The sequence below is a fragment of the Silurus meridionalis genome, chromosome 13 (assembly GCF_014805685.1).
Source record: "Silurus meridionalis isolate SWU-2019-XX chromosome 13, ASM1480568v1, whole genome shotgun sequence".
NCBI lineage: Eukaryota > Metazoa > Chordata > Actinopteri > Siluriformes > Siluridae > Silurus > Silurus meridionalis.
Window position 1 is genome coordinate 24,695,221 of NC_060896.1, and position 24,097 is coordinate 24,719,317.

General features: G+C 37.1%; 1 protein-coding gene across 3 annotated transcripts in view; it reads left to right on the forward strand.

Moving 5' to 3' along the window:
* The window catches only part of insyn1 (inhibitory synaptic factor 1), an 89,591-nt gene that overhangs the window by 53,333 nt on the left and 12,161 nt on the right, over positions 1–24,097 (forward strand). The gene's annotated exons all lie outside the window — the stretch shown is intronic.

Consider the following 24,097-nt stretch of genomic DNA (forward strand, 5'->3'; position numbering starts at 1 on the left):
GCAATAGGGCAAGGAGAATAACTTACAGAAATGGATTTCACCTCGTTCTCGTGTTATTAAAAAATATACGCCCCAGACTCGAACACATTTCGCTCATCTGTCCTCGTGTGTAATATATTTCGAATTAACATGCGAAAAGGCGGCACTGCGATGCACACTGAGCCTGGATGCGCATGCACAGGAGTGTTTAAATATTACTAGGTGTCCTCCAGGGCAGGGAAATCATTCAGCATGTTTGAGGAATTGCATGACTCAAAGGGACAAAGATAATGGAAAAGCCCATGTGTGCATGTCCTGCTGTTGTACATGTTATTTAGTGGAATTACAGACTGCATTTCAAGAGACTTTACAGCCTGACACACCTCTGAAGGTCGTGGGAAGGTCGGTTTATACGAGCGCCATTTTTCATGTGAGTATGACTGATGACTGGCCATAAACCTAAATACAATATACTTTCTATACTATATGTATATATATACATGCACATTTGGTGTGTACCAAATGCAATCCTCATTTCACATGTGAAATATAGTTCAAATCTGAGTTCCTCAGGAACGTATTTATATAAAGTACAAATATCAAGTTTGTTTAGTCTTGGCAAGTTTGTTAAGTTTTGTCAGTGTGGCTACTCGATCCGTACCAGAACCATGCTTTATAATGTGCATGTGTGAAAACTCTGCATTTTGTTATGCGAAATGCACATGCGCAAAATTGCTGCCACTTCCTGCCATCACCAACGTTTCGCCAGGAGGTGGTGGCTCAGTGGTAGAGGCATTGGACTTTCGATCAAAAGGTCACAGGTTCAAATCCCACCAACACCGAGCTGCCCCTGCTGGGCCCTTGAGCAAGGCCCTTAACCCTCTACTGCTCAGTTGTAAGTCGCTCTGGATAAGGGCGTCTGCCAAATACCATAAATATCAAATATATAAATATCACGGACAGTCTAAAAAAAGAGATTGTTTTGTGTTTTTATTTATAGCTAAAATTATTTATTTTAAAAGGAGAAATTCCTGACAATACAAAAATATACAGTATATATATAAAATCATCTAAAGGAAAACCATATACAGATCATCCCCGAGTTACGATGGTTCGACGATGGTTTGTCTTACCATTCATAATATTTTTTTATCTTACGATGACGATACGACAAAATTGTACAAATCTAAAAAATTTCACGCAACAGCCACAGGCAGCAGCGTATGATGTACGATACATTAGACATGTAGCTGGGATGACCGTATCTCCTGCCCTGTGAGATGTCCTATTCTTGCTAGCGGTCGACGGAGTAAAGTTGTCATTTCAGTGATAAAAGCGTGTCTTTCAAGCGCCAAGTATGCCTTCTGCTTGTAATGAAAAGAAGAAGAGGAAAGCCATCAGTTTAGAGCAGAAAATTACAATTAAAATCAGCATGAAGCAGGAAAGACTGTCACAGTCATAGTACCATCTGCAGCCCACGATATTTTTGACTTAGGATGGCGTCGTCATAACGTATCTCCGTCGTAAGTGGAGAACTACCTGGATGTGGAAAGTGATGAATCATGATTTGACTTGTATTCTCTTATTTCAGAAAGGTGTTTTTACAGAAGTGGAGGGAAATACACCTGTAACATAGTTAAGCATGGTGGATGAGTCGGCATGGTGTAGAGAGCGTTTTCCACTAGTAAGCTGCTTCAATGTGGAATGTCAATTAAAGCTTGAGAATGCAGAAAGCTTGATTTTCTTATGATTGACATGTTTGTATGAAAAAGGTGTTATATTTCCAAAAAGATCCAATTTACCTCACCTTATTCCCCAAAGCTGGCTTGTGAACATATGAATTTGTTTTATATAATCAATAATCTTTTTTTTTTCTTCTGCACCCAACTAAACCATCATGATGCCTTTCTTCTGGATTTAGTTCTCTCCACTCATTGCAACTAAGTTAGGGTTCCACATAAACAGCCTAAAAATCCATGAGGTGACAGTTGAGGGTTAACCTCAAGAAAAATCAAGATGGATTTGGACTGTATTTAATATAAGCAGTCTGCTACAATGATTTAGGGCTGCACCTGCCAGCTTGAACACACTAAAGTGTCCATCAGTGAACAGCTAATAGTCTCAACTATAATGAATAAACATTTGGTAGCACCTAGATGAGCATTGGTTCCCTTTCGAGTCTGGTTCCTCTCTCTAGTTTCTTCCTTATCCCATCTAAGGAAGTTTTTCCACTTTCGCCACTGGCTTTCACCAAGGGGGATAAACATATAGTAAATATGTTACTATGCTAATATGTATGTAGAAATAAAATGCAATAGAATGATATATTTAAATTTTATGAAAAACAAACTACTCATGAACCGTTTTAAGTCTAACAATCTGTCTGTACTGTATGTTCACCCATAAGGCTCATTTTAAATAAGATAAAGCTAAACGCTAACTCATACTTATGCAGTTTATCTACATGTTTACTTCTTGCCCATTTCCTGACCAATGATTTGTTGTTACAATTATTAAAAGCACAATATTTTGCCATTTTGGGCCTGTCTTATATTTCTTTTGCCCAGGAGTGTACATCTTGCAGCATTCAAAGAAACCCATTCTTCCAGAATGAGTCTTTTCTCCTGTGGCAGCAGTAATCACAAGGCTTATGAAACACGCTCATACAGGTGCTCGCCTCTCGCAAAAGCTGAGCCAGGAAGAAAGCAGCACTTCCCCAGCAGTGGGTGACTCACACAGGTCTAATTTAGCCTGTATTAACTACACATCCAGCATTTACACAGGGATAAATGTCTCATCCAGAAAGGGAGCCCTTCATCACAACAACAAATAGCAAGTGATACAGAAGCAGGTAAGCTGGGGAGTTTCTGTGGATCGTTCCACTGAGATGCCTGTGCGCTTATCGCTCCACAGGTGTTTACAGAGGAGTGGAAGTCTCAATTCTTCATTGGATACATGTAGCGTGTCTCCTGTAATCGAAATACAATTACAATACATTTGTAGCTTATGATAAAAAAATCAGTTGCTGACTAAAATTGAGGTTTCTTTTGGGTCTTTTTTCTTTTAATAACATTAGGGGTCGCAACAGCGGATCATCCGTCTCCATACCCCCCTGTCCTCTACATCTGCCTCTTTCAAATCAACTACCTGTATGTCTTCCCTCACCACATCTATAAACCTCCTCTTTGGCCTTCTTCTTTCTTCTCCTTCCTGGCATCTCCATCCTCAGCATTCTCTTACCAATATACCCCATGTCCCTCCTCTACACATGTCCAAACCATCTCAATCAGGCCTCCCTCACCTTGTCTCCAAAACGTCCTGGATGCGCTGTCCCGCTAATTAACTCGTTTCCAATACTGTCCATCCTTGTCACTCCCAACGAAAACCTTCACACCTTTAGCTCTGCTACCTCCAGCTCCACCTCCTGTCTTTTACTCATTGCCACTGTCTCTAAACCATACAACATCTCAGGTCTCACCACAGTCCTATAAACTTTCCCTTTTACTCTTGCAAATACTTTTCTATCACAAATCACTCCTGCTATCACTCTTCTCCACCCTGCCTACACTCTTTTCTTCACTTCTCTAACACACTCTTCATTACTTTGCACTGTTGACCCCAGGTACCTGAACTCCTCCACCTTCTCCTCCTCTTCTCCCTGCAACTGCACCACTCCACTGCCCTCCCTCTCATTCACACACATGTACTCTGTTTTACTCCTACTGACTTTCATTCCCCTTCTCTCCAGCGCGTACCTCCACCTATTCAGGCTCTCCTCAACCTGCTCCCTACTCTTCCCACAAATCACAATATCATCCACAAAAATTATAGTCATTGGAGACTCCTCTCTGACCTTGTCTGTCAACCTGTCTATCACCACTGAAAACAGGAAAGGGCTCAGAGTCGATCCTTGATACAATCCCCCTTTTTTCTGTTATTAAAACTGTTTTCTAACTAAAGTTTGAACAAAAAGGTTCTAATAAAAATTTGACCAGACAATAATAATAACTCTACATCAATCCATAAAAATATAGGAAAAATATAATAAATATATTAAAAATATATTAAATAAATCGGAAGGAGAAACAATTTATTGAATATGTTAGAAAAAAGCAGTACACCAAGACCAGGCAAGGCTGGAGACGATTTCACTAAGCATTTTCTACCTGTGCAAATTGGGATCAGCTGGGTTAGTTCATGTTGATGGTAGGTTAGAAAAAATGCTTACCTACCTGTGAATGCAAGTATCTCATGATGGGAAGAGTCAAAGACCTCTACCAAAACATTTCGAAATTAATGGATGTTTTACTGTATATAAGAAATATGATTACTGATGAATTTCTAGAATCTGAAGGTTAGTCAAAAAACTAGGCCCAGATGCAAGAAACATTCAGAAAGAATACCTGAAAGATATTTGTCACAGAGACAGTGCACTTCACCACCATGACTTCTATGTAGGCTTCATGAGTTAAGTCTGGGGTCCCCACATTTTTTTCTTTGAGGGCCACATCATTTTTCTTTCTTTAACGGTGGCCGGGTGGGTCTGTAACAGAAAATGACATGGAGTGACTGCCAGTATTACTGTGGCTATAGTGCTGAGTTCAAGCAACTGGCCTTTTTGCACTATATTTCATATAGTTACAGTATGAGACTAGGATTAGTATTTATGTGTCATATCTCCCAGCTGATGCAGAGGCAAAAACGGCATTTTTGTAGAAACATGTCATTTGGCATGATCTTTTCATATTTGTTTCTGGACTTCCTTGAGAGCTGCCATGGGAACGATTCACAGTTGTTTGTCCTAAGTGCAAGCCAGGGTCGAACGAAACCACACTGCAATTAAATGAACTGACAGTAGTTTTCATTGATGTGCCTGAGGAACTGGGACTGGATCGGAGCTTGATATAGGGCAATGACATGCTTTCAGTTTTAATATCTGGCAAAAAACAAATCATGGGTCTAACACAATGCCATGAAGTATATGTTTATCTTTTTGTTGTTATTTATAATTAAACAAGGAGTGGGTGTGGCTTAAACTTATTTTCTTTTTTTTCCCCCTTTCCTTTACATCACTTTCCTTTCCTTTCCTTTCCTTTCCTTTCCTTTCCTTTCCTTTCCTTTCCTTTCCTTTCCTTTCCTTTCCTTTCCTTTCCTTACATTTCCTTTCCTTTCCTTTCCTTTCCTTTCCTTACATTTCCTTTCCTTTCCTTTCCTTTTGCTTTCCTTTCCTTTCCTTACCTTACCATACTATACCATACCATACCATACCATACCACAACTTACTATCTTTACAAAATGCCTACAAAAAAGACATACTTTTTTGTGATCTCGACATAAAAAGTTGTTTTCTCGTGATCACAACTTAATTTTATCAACATAACAAAAGTTTTTTCTCATTACACGATTTAATTTTCTCATGATATCAACATAACAGATGTTGTCTTCTCGTTATCCCAACTTAGTTTTCTCATGATCTCAACATAAAAACACATTTTCCTCAGACATAATTTCACGCATTGTGAATGTTTCTGGTATAGATTATGGAGTGTCCATTCACATCTGGAATATCTATCATGAAGTTACTAATATATAATGATTAATTTTACTAAGTTATTGACTTTATCTCTGCATTGAGAGAGAGGTCAACCTGACAAAAATAGAGGAAGCCTTTTTTTATGTCTAGATCATGAGAAAATTAAGTGTTGATCACGAGAAAACAAGAAAAAAAGAATTTTTATAATGCATGGCCTCTTAGGACTTCCATAAAATTCTGTTTCTTTTCCAGGTAAAAATGACACCATTTCCCTATTAATTAATACATTATCTAGCCATTAACATTACATCTGACTAAAGGTCTTTATTTTAAAAAGCATATAAGTATAAAATCATATATATACTTTCTACACATTGTTCTATATAGAGTGTTTAACAGTGCAGGGTACAGTAGCTTCAATTTTCAGAAGGCAGATTTACAGAATTTAATACTATATAATTTCAAAAAAAAGATTAAACCGTTAACAAGGGAACAATTATGCAGTTATTAAAACGATAAATTTCACTTTTTAATACAGAGCGATTGTAATTTAGTGTGCTGTACTTGTAGAAGGTGGTACAGTGATGCAGTTTCTAGAATTGTTTCATCACAGCTGTGGGGTAAGCAGTGTTTTGCATCTTTTCTTTGTGTCTATGTAGGTTTCCTTCTGGGATTCCTAGTTTCCTCCTATTAACATAGTGTATCATGTAGGTGAATTGGTGATTATAAATTCGCCCTAGGTTGTCTCTGGATTGGTCACTGGTTCATGTTCAAGAGCTTACTGAAGAATCCAAAATGAATTTAGATTCCCAGAAGCTTATTTGGAATAGGTAAGGGATTGACGGCTTCCTTAAATTGTATTTAGTTTCGTTTAGGATGATTTCTGCTACTGAAACAACCTCAATTCCAGAGGTTGTTTCAGCATCTAGAGATGGTTAAGCTGATGAATTTAGTTTCCATTATATTTAATCAAATTAATTTTTTTGTATCGCGCTTTAACAATGGACATTGTCTCAAAGCATCTTTACACAGATAATGTGTTAATAAAGAGTAAATAAGATGTTCTTTATAAGTGTACGAATGTCCCTAATGAGCAAGTCGGTGGCAACTCTGGCAAGGAAAAAACTCCCAGAGATGGCATTAGGAAGAAACCTTGAAAGGAATCAGACTCAAGAGGGAATCCATCCTCATCTGTGTGGCAACGAATGTCCATTTATTACAGTTAAACATTGTTGAGGTGTGCAGTGATGGTAATCAAATACAACTTGTAGTCTTGAGTCAGTGTAGAAGACTTTTGACATTAAATGCAGTCCAAATCCTCCTCAAAAGCTCCTGTGTTGTGTCGTAATTTCATGGATCCCCAGGCTGATGTGAAACCATGTGAACCCATTCCCAGTTGCATAGAGTGGCCTTGAATCAAAGAGAACCTCATCCAGAGGCAGGCCAGACAAAGCGGGCAGATCCAAGAAAAGGGAAAAGACAAACACTCTGGTCACTGGTACCTCAGGAGCATGTTTAACTCGACCGAGAGAGAGAGTGAGGGGTGACAGTGGGGCAGAAATATTGGTTATTAAGTGTCTTTTTTGCTGTATAAAAGTTAAGGTTGGGACTCTGGCAAAACTCGCTATGCCAGCTTAATTAGAATGGAGAGCCAGAAGGTAACTCAGACATAAGGGATCTCTGGGATAAGAGACGGCCCACCACACCTCTGTCAACAAACTTGAGTGAACACATGAGAGTGAGAGGAAGACAGCATATAAATATCCCAGTTCACCAAACACTCTATAACAATGATCCCTACAGATCTGCTTCTTTACCTAAGAAATACCTACTGACAAAATAAATAAACTTGGTGATGTTTTCTGGGTGATGTGTAAGGACTATTGCTGCCTCATTCTGGACTATTTGAAGTTTATTTCTGCACTTGATAGTACAGCCAGACATTAAAGCGTTACAATAGTCTAATTTAGATGTATAAAAAGCATGAACTAGTTTTCTTCATCCTGTAATGACATCAGATTTCTAATATAAGCAATATTTCTGAGGTGAAAAAAAGGCTATCCTGGTTATGTTATTCATATACACCTCGAAAGCAAGGTCTAGAGTAAATAATCACACCAAGGTTTTTGACTGCTGTACATGCTGAGAAAAAAGACCATCCAGAGATAGTCCCAGTAAAAGTACTTCTATCATATTTAAGTTAAGCAGAAGGAAGTAATCAAGCATCCACTGTCTTATGTCTTTTACACACTCCTCAACATTGTTAAGCTGATCTCTCTCATCTGGTTTCGCTGAAACATACAACTGTGTATCTTTAGCATAGCAATGGAAGCTAATAACATGTTTATTTATAATTTCACCCAGAGGCAGCATATATAAAGAGAAAAGCAGTGGGCCAAAGACAAATCCTTGCGGAACACCGAACTTTACCTCAGAGAGTGTGGAGACCTTACCATTTAAATCAACAAACTGATAAGGATCAGTCAAATAACATTTTCAAGTGATATGGTTTACAGAGACTCTCCTGGTACAAAAAATACAGATTTGGGCACACACACAAAATAATACCCAAAATTATCAGTTTCTTATCTTATCTCTTTATTTAGGAGGTGTAACGCACGCACATCTGGGTTAATGTCTGGTGATTAAATTGGCAAATCGACTTCCTTTTTTTTTTTTCGGTTAAATTTGGCGGTGTGTTTTGGCTCAGTGTCCTGCTTCATGATGGAGTCCCTCCTAATAAAACTGGGTGCATTTTTCTGTAAATTGTTAGAATCTTTCTGTAGATTTCTGACTTCTTTCTATCATCATTTTACATCTTACACTACTTACATCATCAGTAAAGATCATTTAGCCTGTTCCAGAAATAGTCATGCTAGCACTGGCAATGGTAGTATTCCACTGTGCTTGACAAATACTATATTTACTTTGGATTATGAGCAGATCCTTTCTGTTTTGGCCTTTTTATTACATTGTTAAAGGCTAATATTGGTTTCAAAATTTATGTGGCCATTCTCTGAAGTTCTAGCATTCTAATCCTTACTGCTGATTAGCGGTATGTATCAAGTGTTATGGCTTCTATCTTTCTTTTTTTAAATAGTGGATTAGGATGCCTTAATTCTTGCCCTTCTTGCTACAGATATCACAGACTCTCGTTTTAGGGTTTTACTTCAAAGCTGTCCGAATTTCTTTGTTAATTTCCTTTGGCTGACCTGTTTGATGTCTGGATTTGTTTCTATTTTTGAGGACATTGCAAGTTGTTGAATCAGCTTTTTACACCCTTAATCATGCTTCAATATTATATATATATATATATATATATATATATGAGAGCTAAACACACTCAAAACTGTGGAGATGATAGTAGACTTTAGGCAACACCCCTCAACACTTCTCCTCACAATATCCAACAGGCCTGTGTCTTTTGTGGAGACCTTCAAGTTTCTGGGAACTACCATTTCCCAAGACCTGAATTGGAGTACAACATAAACGTTATTCTCAAAAGGACCCAGCAGAGAATGTACTTTCTATGCCAATTAAGGAAGCATGGTCTGCTACAGGAGCTGTTGATACAGTTCTACACTGCAGACATTGGATCAGTCCTGTGCACATCCATCACCATCTGATTTGGAGCAGCAACAAAACAGGACAGGAACAGACTGCAGCAAACAATAAAAACAGCAGAATAAATCATTGGTGCTCCCCTGCTCGCTCTCCAGGACTATGCAAGAACCAGGATACGGATAGGAAAAATCACTACTGACCCTTCACACCCTGGACACAACTTTTTTCAACTCCTCCCTTCTGGCATGTGCTACAGAACTTGTTCACCAAAACTGCCAGATACAGGAACAGTTTCTTTCCCCAGGCAATCACCCTCATTAACAACTGACCTTAATTATATGCCCTGCTTCATATCTATAAGTACTGCATTATCAGAACAGTCACGCATCACATCAACCCCATATGTTACACACTATTGCTGCTGTATATTGTACAAAATTCCTAAAGTAACCTCTTTATCTTATGTGACAAACAATATTGCTATTTGCACTACCATGCACTCTTACACTGTATGTACATTACTGATCTTTCATGTTCTCCGTATATTGGGTTCTCATTAAATCTGTATTGTCTCATGTAGTCTGTATTTCTTGTGTAGTCTATGCTAAATGTAGTGTTATTTATGTCTGTACTTTTGATAGTCACCAACAGCTGGAAGCAAATTCCTTGTGTGTGTCAACACACTTGGCCAGTAAACCTGATTCTGATTCTGAAAAGAACTGGCTTTGCTAGTCCAATACTCTAGAAGACTGTAGATAATAAATCCTGTGAAAAACTGCCAGCACTCATTTGGAATGTTCTCGGTTGGTGATTTCCGAGTTGTTTCGTGTGCACCACATAACCAACGAGCCATCTGTAGAGATGTCATTATGGCTGATGGGTTCTCCGAGGAAGGTGTCACCTGTACAGATTTGACAGAAACGTCAGGAGTAGCAGGTGGAGGTGTGTTTATTTGGTGTACAGTTTTCGAGTTCTTTATGTTATCGTGATTATTAAAGTACCCGACAGAGGAAGAGACAAGGGGATAGAACGGCAGACGTAGTCACAGATACAGACAGACACAGACGCATGAAATCACATAAACACCCAGACACACACACATAGACATGCTAGACACATCCAAGTGATAGTGGCACTTTCTCCATTGAGCTAGACATCAGTGGCACAGAGAGCATAATGAGAATAAGGACAGTGTCAACAGACTGAGAAGATGGCGTGAAAAAATGGAATCGCATGTGGCGGAGGAGAAGAGAATGATAGAGAGTGAGAAAGCAGGAAGCATGGGGAGAGACAGGGACATGTACAGAGATAGAGAGACATGGGGAGAATTAACTATAGAGAGAGGGAGTGAGAAAGAGAGGACAGTAAGGAGTTAGCCAGTAAATCCATAGTTTTTTCAGACAGAGAAGCAGAATAGAAGTGACAATGGCTTCAAGGGCTGGACCACTATAGGCGGAATACAGGAGATGCAAGAGTAAGAGGGATATAGACATACAGACAGAGAGAGAGAGAGAGAGAGAGAGAGAGAGAGAGAGAGAGAGAGAGAGAGAGAAACACAAAAAGAGCGAGAACTGGAGAAATAAATAAAGAATGTGTCATGCAGTGGGAGGAGGAGGCATGCAGGCTGAAGCTGTCAGGAGTGTGCTGCTGTCTGCAGATTAAAATCAGGAGCTATTTAAAGCAGTCCAGCACACACACACACACACACACACACACACACACACACACACACACACACACAGAACAATACATGGTCAAACATAGACACATACAGATGTATACAGTTCAGTACATTTATGGTTTATATACAGTGGATACTGTCTCAGTGTTCACTTGAATTAGAACATGTGCATGTTCTTATCTTTATTCATCCAATTGCTATACAGTACTATACATAAAATCAAGCGGATGCTGGTGAAGAGCTTCTGAATTGGACGACCAAAAAATTATTGAATGCACTCCAGGTTAATAAAAGAGGTCATAGGATAAAGCTCCTGTAATTTAACTACCCACTTTTTACAGCAGTGTTGAGCAGAAAAGCAAGAATCGGAACGGGTGCAGGCTCGACAGCGATCAAACTACTGTCAGTTGTTCTTCGACAGTATACACCATGGTAATAGAAACTATCATTATAATAGAGAAACGCAGTATAACAGAGCGCTGCATTACAGACAAGTATCCCATGCAGTGAGAATGAATGGCATTATTAAAGCAAGAAACCCAATAAACACAATTCAACAAGTCTTGTTTCACTGTACCCACACCTGCACTGCCTGCATACATCATCTTTAGCAGAAGCATAGATATTAACCTCACAAAATGATATTGTTTTTTACATTTTTTTTTTTGAACTGTTCATTCATCATGCTCATTGATGCACGTGGGGAGCGAAGGCTGGCCAGTGTGGTCCGATCCAGCAGACGATCTCTTGTGGCTCAAATTGCTGAAGAAGTTCATGCTGTTAATACTCAATGGGTCAGAACTGTTTTGGCAGCAAAGGGGGGACCAACACAATATTAGTCAGGTGGTCATAATGTTATGCCTAATTGTTGTATATTGCTTAACTGTATATTGTTAAAACAAAGACTTTGGTCCCATGTAGATCAAACAATTACAAACACAACATAAAAACGTGTTAAATTCAAGATTCAAGATTTTTATTAGTCACAAACATCGTTATATACTGAATACTACTTGTATTGAAATGTAAAATATATGTGGCACAATGTGGCACACTATGAATTTATAATTATAATTATCATTCATATTTTACATTTTTTACTGCACCTGGGTGGCTAGCGAGCAGAAATTACCCAACTATGACTTCCTGTTTCACAGGGTACAATTATGAGGTAACACACATGATAGTGTAAGTGGAGGGCATTGTAGGTTATGGCAGCTATGTACAAAGAGTCCTTCCATAATTAGGTAAATGTACTGCAGTTATCAAACAGTACTGCTTTCTGATGCTCACACATTTCAGTTCGGCTTTAAAGTGAGAGTGTGTGTGTGTGTGTGTGTGTGTGTGTGTGTGTGTGTGTGCGGTGTGGTGAGTCTGTCTTTTCCCCTCTCTCTGGAACTCTGTTTTAACTCCCCTCTTGGCTCCAACTGAGCTTTCGGTGATCCCTTGTGATGTCATCATCTTCCTCACATGGAGAGGGGCAAGATGGAGGCAGTGGTGCGTAACCGGAACCCTGCTGCGAAACTCTCAAAGCTTCAATCTCTACTTTCTCTTCCTTGCTCATCCTTTCTTTATTCCCCCTCTTATATTTACCATCTTTCTGGCCGCACTGATCTCCTAATCTCCCTGTACTCATGTATCTTTCTCACGTTCTTATCCTTCTCTCTCTCTCTCTCTCTCTCTCTCTCTCTCTCTCTCTCTCTCTCTCCCTTTTCTCTCTTTCACTCTCTTATCATTTATCCTTTATCTCCTCCTCTCTTCTCCTTGCCCCCCCTCCATCTGTCTCTTACCTCAGTTTGCTATCTTGCTTCTCTACAATCGTACTCTTTGCCTCACATCACCTCCCTCCATCTTTTCAAGGGCCACAGGCCCTGCCCACTCATTGACTCATCTAAAACGCGTCACTTATCGTGCACCCTCTATGCACTTCTCTGTTGTTTTTTTTTATCGCCAGCCGTCTGCAATGAGAATTTTCCCATGAGGTTTGGTGAGAAAACCTCGATCCCCTACGCTGTATCCCAGCTCAGGAGGGATGCATGCAAACTCCCGGGACGATATGCTAAGCAGCACAGAAAGCTTGAGAATCTTTCAGCGGCTGATTCGGTGCAGTGTCTGAGGTTCTGTTCGGATACATATAGACACACAAAAAGTGCCAAAAGTTTGTGGACACCTGGTCATAAGTATGGTATGTGCTTTTTGAGCATCGCATTCAACATTTAGTTCCAATTTTCTCCTATTATTCCATCCACCCTTTTTCAAAGATGTTCCACTAGATTTTAGAGTGTGCTTGTAGACATTTGTGTTCGTCAGCTACAATTGTGTTAATACAGTCAAGCACTGATGTACTGTAGGTGAGGAGGCCTGGGGTGCAGTCAGCATTCCAATTCATCCTAAAGGTGTTCAGTAGGGATGAGATCAGAGCGCTATAGCAGGCCACTCAAGATCTTCCTCTCTTCAAACCATGTAAAGCAGATCTTCAAGGAGCCCACTTTGTGCACAAGGGCATTGCAATGCTGGAACAGGTTCGGGTTTACAAGTTCAAGTGAACGCAAAAGTTGTTATACCGCACCCAAAGACATTCTAAACAATTGTGTGTCTCCATCTTTGGCAGGAAAGATCAGATTTCCCAATACCTTTGTCCATATAGTGTATTATTCAAAGTGGGATTTTGGTTTTTACATTTTTTGCGTAAATTTTTGGTCAGTAAAATGTTCTCTTTTTTTATTTTATTTTATTTTCTTTTTTTTTTGTGTGAATCGGGAAATGTTGCTTATAACACTGAAAAAAAAATTTATTCGATTTGTACTTTGTAATGACTGCTTTTGTAATTTGCTAATCATTTTTATATTCTCATATATAAATGGCAGCTTGAACCAAAATATTGGATATACACCTTCTTTGTGGTTTCGTATTTTCTTTATTTTCTTGTTTTTAGAGATTTTTTCAAATAAAAATGCTGCATATGCTTTTAAAGTGTTAAAAATGTGTGCTTTTTTAATATCTTTATCAACATTTAGTACTTTTTTATTGTCACATTACTATACATTAATCCATGATGCCAACAATAGATCATGCACTTATTTGTCAAATATGCTGATAAGCACATGGGGTTCACATAGTTCTTGCTATATTAGTCTAAATACGCCAGCAGTTAATCAGTATATTCGCAGACATAGATCCAGAGAACCTGCTTACTCGCAAGAAAGTAATGTGAAATGCTCAGCTTGTAAAGCAAAGATGCCAGGAGTGGCACGATCCATAGAATCATGACACTAATGGCCAGTTTATGGGCTGTAAAGCACCGAGCATACTGTCAGCAGCAAGGAAAGAAACCCTGACAACAACGTGTTATTCTCTGTATTTTAAAGGTAGTTAATTGAGGATCTGCTTGACAAGTAATCAACGTTATGTCTTCGAACTTGAAGCTGATGTCCAAACTGCAAACCAGAAAATGATGATTACATGGTAACTGCACTTCTTGAGGTAATTTATTGGTGCGGTAATGGACAGGGGTTTATCCATTTAAAAAATCTGTAGTAAATTTACTAATATTTAAACTGTCAAACGGGTTCAAATTAATGTCATTTCAGCTATTTTGAGTAAAAAGTAAATAAATCACATGGTGCAGCTGAATGCTGAAATCTGATTGGTGAGAAAGTTAGGATTTATAGCAACAGACTTCATCCACCATGTGGAGGAGTGGTGTATATTAACATGCTCATTTTAATATGGTATTAGTTCTATAGTAAAAACTTATAGAGTGACTTTATCATGACAAGATTATTTTTAGATGTGAGCATTAAATCACTAACAGAAGCTTGCTTGTTTTTTTTTTTTTTTGGAAGCAACATAAATTTATCGATACATATACAGTATACAGTTTAATTGTTTTTTAATTGTTGAGGAATAACAGTAATAAATTCTTTTTTTACGTTTCTTGGATCTTCTCAATGATAGTTTTGGCCCTGGCATTGAAAGCTGCATCAATACAATTTTGTTACTATTAATATATAAATAAAACTCACTATGTCGAGTATGACTTAGAATAATTAAAAATAAATGTTAAAAATTGTATAGTTCCATGTTTAAGATAATATCAGAATCATCTTTATTGCCAAGTATCGTGGGTTGCATGTACAAGGAGTCTGTCATGGTGTGCTGGTGCTATAATAACACGAAAATCTATAACAACTTGGAAAATATGATAATAAAATAATAAACAAAGATAAAGACATAGACATGAACTTATTCTATAAGTAATATTCACATAATTAGCATTTAAATTGTAGGTGCATTCTAAATGCATTACCCAATCCTGTATTACCTATAAAACACCCAAACAAGTGAGATCCATATGGCTTTATATTTATGCCTTTATTATTATTATTATTATTATTATTATTATTATTATTATTATTATTATTATTATTATTATTATGTTTTTTGCTCATTTGATTTAAGGAATCCTAATAATTCTGGATCCATGAGAGAGAGAAAGATGGAGATTAACAGAGACATACCTAGCATACCAGGACTGGTCACTTTCTAAGGAAGTCTGTCCAGAAAATTGTCTGAAAAAAGACACACTAAAGGGTTGTTTGGGATGAATTGGGATGTTTCCTTCGTTTGCATTGCTCCTGTCAGTGTTTAACGCCTCTGCTGACTTCCGAATCCTGATAGCTGAAAGACAGCTGCATTTTGTAAAGTGGCTTGAAAATGAATGAAACATATTTAGTGTGTGCACTCAATCAATATAAATCCATAAGCCACAATTATGACAGTATTAAAATCGTTAATAAACCACTTTGGGAATCTTTTTTTAAATTAACAGGACCCCTGAAAATGTCCGATAGTGGTTTATTCCTTACCGATTAAACTACTGGCATGATCATGCTTATGGTTTTATATTAAGTGAGAGCACACATGAAATATATTTCCTTCATTTTCAAAATACTTTCAAAAGTATTATAAGTTGTGCTACACAATGCGGACAAAAGTATTGTTACACCTGACATTTCCAGCCATATGTGGTTCTTCCCCAAACTGTTACCACAACGTGGGAGGCACTTAATTGTATAGGATGTTTTTGGGTGTCGTAGCTTTACATTTTCCCTTTACTTGAACTAGGAGACCCGTTGGAACGCTGACTGCACCCCACGCCTCCTCACTGTAAATCCGTACCTGACTTTATTAACATTGTTGTGGCTGAATGAGCTAAAATCTACACAAGCACACACCATAATCCAGTGGAACATCTTCAGTGGAGGTTATTATAACAGCAAATTGGGACAAAATGTGGAATAGGATGCTCAGAAATCACATACTGTACCAATTTTATGATCATGTGGCCACAAACTTTTGTCCTTATAGTAAATAGGCATTTGGTTTCCAAATTTTATTTGGTAAAACCTCCAACTTTTTATCTCTTTAAATGTATGTAATAAAAGAGAAACCAATTAGTTCCTGTTATTGCTTATGTTATAGTAGCTGTAAACTTTCATGTTTCTTTCTTTTTTCCTTCCTTCCTTTCTTCCTTCCTTCCTTCCTTCCTTCCTTCCTTCCTTCCTTCCTTCCTTCCTTCCTTCCTTTACCACAAACACAACTCAACACGAAACTGCAAATCACAGTTCAATATCCCTTTCCCATTACAAAACGCTTACCTGGGATACTCTGTCTATAAATATTATGATAATAATATTATGATATATAATATATATAGTATATTTAATGTTATTAATCAATAATAATTATATGTTCCAAAAAAAAAACCCATACATAAAACACATTTTTATAATGAATCGGAACAAGCGCATGACGATAAACCTGTAATATGTAGAAACCGTTTTACATAAAAATAAATCAACATCCGACCAATCAGCGTTAAGAATTCAGCATGGCTGTGCTATAAATCCTAAGCAAGCACTCATGACGTTATATAAGTGAATTATTTAAACAGTAAATTCATATGTTTTGCTGACTGTTTCTGTTTTATGATCTGACCTGACCCATTCCACATAATAATCAGTGCATCATTGAGTGTGAACTGAGGTTCTAGAGGCCTTGACATCAAAAGAGCCATATAAAAAAATAATGAAAGAAGAAAAATAAATAAATAAAAAATTGTAGCAGCCATGCCTCCCAAAACAGCCTGAGCTGCTCTGTGAATATAAAAATAAATTGCATAAATTGTTTCTCCCTGGGCTTCGGTATTTCCACTTTGCTATGGTCGAGCTGGCTATGTTTGTTGGGTAATGATATATGGAACTTAAAACGGCACAATAAAACTGAATGGGAAAGGGGTGCCATTAAAATGGCACTGTAGGCCAAGGGAAGAAAAAGAAAATGCTGAGAAATGCCAGAGTCCAATTGATCCACTGGCCTAAACTGGACACAGAAAGAGAGAGTAAAAAAAAGAAAGAGAGTACAAGAGAAAGAGCTTTGCAGAGTCTCTGTAGTCATTATTCTATTTTAAGGGTATGCTTTGCACTTGAACTGTGGCTAGAATATGAATATGTTATTCCGTAACGAAAGCTTGTTAAACTTTGGGAAAATCACATAAAATGTTATTAAATTCGATTCGATTTATTTTTTAATTATATTCCCTGGTACTGGACTGACCAGCGAACTCTCGGCAAATAAGAAAGTGTTTGCCATACCCTGTAAACATTGCATAATCCGCTGTTTATTTGCTCCTTAATGTTCAGTGATTTGGGATTTTCTGAGTACCTGAGCAAAAAAAAAAAAATTACTTTTGCTGTACTGCATGCGTTATACGTTTCTTTTTTTGCGCCGTGGCCTCGAGCTGCTTAGCTACAGAGTTTGCATATTTATGGCCAAACACAACCTTTTCCTCAACATATTGTAAGGTCTAAACCTGATTAATTAGTTTCTATTTCAGCCTCTGCAAGTTTTACACCGGTCCCTGGACACATCATGCAAATCCTGGCTTTCTTTCTTAAAGGAGATGGGCTGGGATTAAAGGAGATATATGAGAAAATATGTGAAATGTTTTTACAGTGTTTAATAGTTTATCAAAATGCTGATTCAAATACATTATTGTTTCTATAGAAATTACATATTTGGAGAATTTTTCATTTTTATTTAACATGAATAGATTATAATAATACATGCATTATTATTTATTACAATTGTTTATTATGGTATAGTATTAAACCCCAAAGGTGTAGAAAGTATTTAAAAAAATCATATTTTGATTTAAAGTAGCTTACTGCAAATATGATTTAAACACTACTGGAGTATTTTACTCATATTGAACGTAAGCTCAGAGATGAACTAATTGTCGACTTTAATACACATATTAGTGAAAAGCCAAAAACAGTTGATTTGTAAGGTTTTATTTCCTAAAATCCGAATCACATTGTACACCTCAACACTGGATTAAACATCAACACACGAGACTCTTCGAGTCGGTAAAAAAATTCAAAGGAAAAAGTAGTGAATTAACCTTCCAAAAAGGTTTCTTTAATTAACAAATAAAATTACAGTATCATGGCACAAAGTAGAAGATAAATAAAATGTCACGTCTTCTGCTAAATAAACAAGCCATGGCAGATAAAGCTGCTAATCTAATTGCTAAAGTTCATTGTCAATTAAAATAAAGTGGAGTAAAAAGTACATCTACTGAATCATTAATGTAGTTGAGTAGAGAGTTGCTTATATTTTTGATACTCAGTTAAGTAGCCAAAACATTACTTATGTACAGTAGTGAAGAACATTTACTCAAATACTTTACACCACTGTGAAACCCCCACTCAAGACCCTAGCATTGCTTAACTTGACCCAGGATCTTCCAGGATACACTCTTCTTTGCACTAACACCCAGGTAGTAAGCTGAACTTCCTTGAAGGCCCGAATTGCTGAAGCACTCTTTGTGTTTTGAATATTGAAAAGAAAAATGCAACTTATACTCTACATTTAAACTAAATTCTCTCAGTTTGTGTTGACCTGATGGTTGACTGTTTATATCTCTGTCCTATTTGTAGTCTTGGATGTGGTAGTATTGAGTTTTCCCTCCAATTGAACTGATCCAAACCTGTTCCAGCATGACAATGCCCCTGTACACAAAGCCATCTCCATGAAGAAATGGTCTGAACACCTTTGGTGATTATTGGACTTGCCCTTGTGACTAATTGAACAAAATCTCCATAACCACACTTCATAATCTAGTGGAACATCTTCCCAGAGGTCTGTAGCTTATTATAACAGAAAACAGGGACTAAATGTGGAATGGGATGTTTAAAAAAAAATCTAAAGTTCAAGTGTCCACAAACCTTAGTCCATGCAGTATGTTCATAAGTGTAGCTGCTAAATTCTGATACTTAACCTTCTACCCGAGAATAAACTGTTGATGGTTCTAGAGTTTCTCATTTGTTGAGCACAAGCTCATTCATTTTGCATTAGTTCTGATGCAGTCACTGCCTCAGGTTGTGTAAATGTAAAGGAGCATAAGAGGTTAATGTGATTTTTTTATTTATTTTATTTTTGTTAGATCGTTTGCAGGCTTAAACAAAGTGCAAGAGTGCAGAGAATTTTTATGCTATTCCATAAAATACTTTATTCAACAACAGTTCATAAATCTGATCGGTCTGTAGAGAGAGTGGTAAGGAAATGAGTGTTTATAGCTGCTATAACCTACCTCAGATGAGGAACTTGTTTAGCATAATTGGAACCTTGGTCTAGGAATAAAACAAAGCATTATAATTATCTAACAGCACATCCTGCTTTGAGTAAAGATGCGTAACGCCAGCCTGTCGTTGATTATTTTTCTTTAAAAGCACTCCCATTGTCTTTTAATTTTGGTTAACACATGAAACCACCTCCATTTTGACCACTGGCAGGCCTTTAGTGGTGAGACAATCCACCTCTAAATACCATCATTATGACAACATGGCCATAGAAACTATCAATGTTATAGAAAAATGTAGTATAACAAAGGGCTGCATCACAAAATGGTATATCATGCAGTAAGAGTTAATGTCATTACTAAAGCAAGAAACCCATTAATCCCAATTCAACAAGTCTCCTTTCAATGCAGCCACAGCTGCACCACCCACATGCATCATCTCCAGCAGAAGCATCGATATTAACTTAAGAAAGAAATGAATCAATGTATTTTGTGCATTTTATCCGGCACCACGTAGTTTTCGAGATCTTAAATGAAGGCACATTGTGTCTTTTTGTGTTCATTCGACAGGAAAGAAAACGCAAAAGTATAAATGGTTCATGAAGAAGCTTTACGACTGTGTTTTTCCTTTTCCGAAATTCAACTTTTCTATATATATCCACTTGTTAATGTCCTTGTAAGTGTATTTCCAAACAAATTCATTTCTCCTCTGTCAGCCAAAATGGAATGATAAAAACTTTACAGCTTTTATCATCCACATGAACATATTTGTACTTGTGCATTTTGCTACAGATGTGGTTTGAGAGCTCAGATGTGTTTGGACGCCTTCTAGGGAGTTAAGCCACAATCTGATTGGTTAAAGCAACAGCTTTGATAACGTTGAGTTTATGTTGAAGGCCTTATGGCAGATTCCTTTGACCCTGGCAACATGTGATGTGACTGCTGAAATCTGATTGGATCGAGACTCTAAATACACTAAAGAAATGGTATAAAACATTAAAGAAATAGTATAAAATGAAGTAGGTAGATAATAATTTGATACATATTCACGAGTTTAGTTTCTCCCAAATAAACGTCTATTACATAAAGCCCATCTGCATGAATCTGTTACTGTATTAATCTGTGCTCTGAGCTTTTTGTTCTAGCAGATGGTTTGATGTGAACTCTGACAACTGGTGTGTAACACGTTTTACATGACGTGACATGATTTGAAATCTGGACATCAATATTCAGGCAGCAAAGCTCCAGATGTTAATGTTTGGATTAGGAAAAGAGTTAGTGTTCATAGTTTTCAGGCAAAATTTATCTATATTTATCTTTTTTTTTTCTGATTTTATGTAACAGCACCAAAAAATGATAAAACCACAGCAGCTATTCTAAAAGCAGTTCTTGACCTACCTCCTTTTTTCTCTCACTCTCTCCCAATGTCAATCTCTCTTACTGGGAAATTTGCAGGAGGTTTTAAAAGCTGATGAATGTGTCAGGGGAAAGGAAATGCATGCAAATTCATTAGTGAGAATGAGGTCTTATTAAGTCGTTCCTTACACACTCCCTCAACTTGCTTCCAATTTTCCTCGCTACACAGCAGGAATTGGAAAAAAGTGCAGTAAATGCTGTCAAACACCAAGACAGGCCAGTCAATTTGCCTGTAATGTATAATTTAGGTCCTTTTTTTTAAGGCTATCATTAAAATGCATAAATAAAATGGAGTTGTTATCTTCAAACATAAAAACAAATGCAAAATGAGTGGCTAAACTTGGAGAAATCGTCTGGCCAGTCCTGTGCACTATCATCGATTACAATGATTTTTGCTGAAAGACGCAATAAGACATACAAAATGCATGATTTGTACATAGGACATAATTTCAGTATGGAAAAAAATGACAGTTACAATTCTGCTCTAGGTGCTAGTCACTAATGTTAGCATTAGCATTTAGTTTTCTAGATCGATTACCTCATATCTCTGAGGTTCTGATCTCAGGACAGTAAATATACTGTACCTACCAATTGATTATTCCCGAATCGGATTATAAAATTATATATAACCTATGCATGCACACAGTGAAGTTTTGTATTTATTGAAACTTCTGCTCATGTTTTGCAAGAGAAGACATTTGCTGCTTTATCACTTTAGCGAGCACTGACAAGATAAGCGAAAGATGCATCAGAGAACGACGGTTATTTGATCTGCTCTGAATTCAGACTACATACGCTGGGAAGATTTATAGGAAAAGGAAGAACATCTTATAAGATATTCCTGTAATGTATTAATAGAACACATATACACTACATCTCCCAACATACGGTTCAATCCTGATACAACTGTCAATCATCAGGGTCCAGCAAGGTCATTCACAAATATGGTTCTTTTCTGATCAAATTTTAAATTAGGTTTTTCTTTTTTTTTCCCCACAATTCTGACATATTATCGATAATTATTTTGCAGGAATTTCCAGCATGCTTAATGCCAAATGTGGATTCATTACTTGAGTCAATGAATTTACAACATACATGCCATATGCTCAGGAGCATCATAAAGTTTATATCATCATTTACACCAGAATCAACACATTATTCCATTGTATTTTTCTTTAAACACACACACACACACACACACACACACACACTGTTTTAGATTTGCATGTGATTTTTTAACATCTCGTTTCACATTTAGTGACCATTTACTGTTATAACAACCTCCACTCTTCTGGGAAGATGCGCTACTGGATTTTGGAGTGTACTTGTGAAGATCTGTGCTCATTCAACCATGGGTGTTAGTAAAAATAGGTACTGATATAGGTGAGGTGAGGAGGCCTGGGGTGCAGTCAGTGTTCCACTTCATCATCTTGAACATTCAGCAGAAAAGAACATTCATTCAGTCCTGCTGTAACTATCCATCTCGTAAATCGTGGTAGCAAACTGATCTGTTTCAAACTCTGTGTAAAACCAACAGTGAGCATTTGATTGAATTTGTAGCTCCGTTTTCATACATACATGTAAAGCTTCAGAAATACAGATCGCAAGCCTTTTATTTCTCAACCAGGGTTCATGACTCAAGGTTCAGGACTCTCCTCCCACACACACACACACACACACACACACACACACACACACACACACACATACAGTGTTCGTTTACTGGGAGTGGGAGAAAAACTCACAGAAACTGAGTCATTTTTATGGTGTTGGTGTGAATGTGATATGAACCTTTGTACTGATTAGGATAAAAATGGACAATTATTTTTTTTTTTAGTTCTTTGTTTCTTTGCCATGTTTGGAATGTAATACAATACAGAACTCGATACAGATGTGCTATTTATTATTATTATTATTTATTATTTCTTCTTCTTCTTCTTCTTCTTCTTCTTCTTCTTCTTCTTCTTCTTCTTATTATTATTATTATTATTATTATTATTATTATTATTATTATTATTATACAGTGAAACTGCCCAATAATAAAATAAATAATAATAACTATATTATCATCATTATAATGATTTAAATCAGCTGTGTGTTTGTTTATTTTGTATTATTATTATTTTATCATTTTATTATTATTCATTCATTCATTTTTTTTGTTTGTAAGTTTATCCTGTTTGCAAAATTGAAACCACATATAACTGCATTCTAGACATACATCTTCTTTTAACATCTTTTATTCTTTTAACTTCTAATACTTAACCCTCTGGAGTCTGAGGGTGTTTTTGGCCTCTTGAGAGATTTTGACGTGCTCTTACATCTGGTTCTTTTTAGTTGCTTTTAAAATATATTTTTGACAAAAGACTCATTACACTGTATTCAGCACAAACTGGGCTACCATAATATGTTAACAACTTATATGTGTGTGTTTGTATTTTTGACTAAATAAGGTTTATGCGTGGTTTTTGAAAAAGCAAAAAAAAAAAAAACCTCACTGAAATAAGGCCACAAAACCGATAGTAAACATGTTTTCCCAAGACTTTTTGAGAACAGATCTTCTAATGTAGGTTTTTTTTATCTTGTTCATATTGTCTACATCCTGCATATACAGTATACAGGATATATACCATTTGTAAACGTGAGAGTGATCACCACTTCATAACTGATATAAACACAATTCACATCCTGCATGTGATACACATTCATGTGATTGAAGTCGGATTGATGTTTGTAACTATATTTTCACGATGACCTTCTTAGGCTTTCAGCGTTGACTTGACGTGTAACCTACTTTAAGCCTCCTGCAGGTTCGGAGTTATGTAAAAAGATTTCGACACTCACTACCATCTGCATACTTCCATTAATAACTAGCAAACCCACATCCTGAAATAGACAAACCCATATCTAAAGATAGCTTTACCCATATCTATAGCAGTGGCCCACATATAATAACTGTTCAAGTCCTCAAACACTTCTAGAGTCCAGGGAAATGGAGGAAAAATAATAGCCTGTTTTGACAAGCAATTAGGAGTAGCACAATCCACACTGTGGATCAGACACTTGGTACAAACCCACACTGCACAATCCAGCTGATGCCCCGATGCCCATTACACACTAACGTTCTGATGCTGTCTTTGATTAGCTGACTGTCGAGAGGCCTGTTAACGCGCTCATCAAAATGGTGTTGTTGTTGTTTTTTTTTGCCGTTTGGACCAAGGTCTTGGCTGAAGAGCAATTCTGGAGGTGAGATGAAAAAGAAGGAGGTGCGTTCTTAATG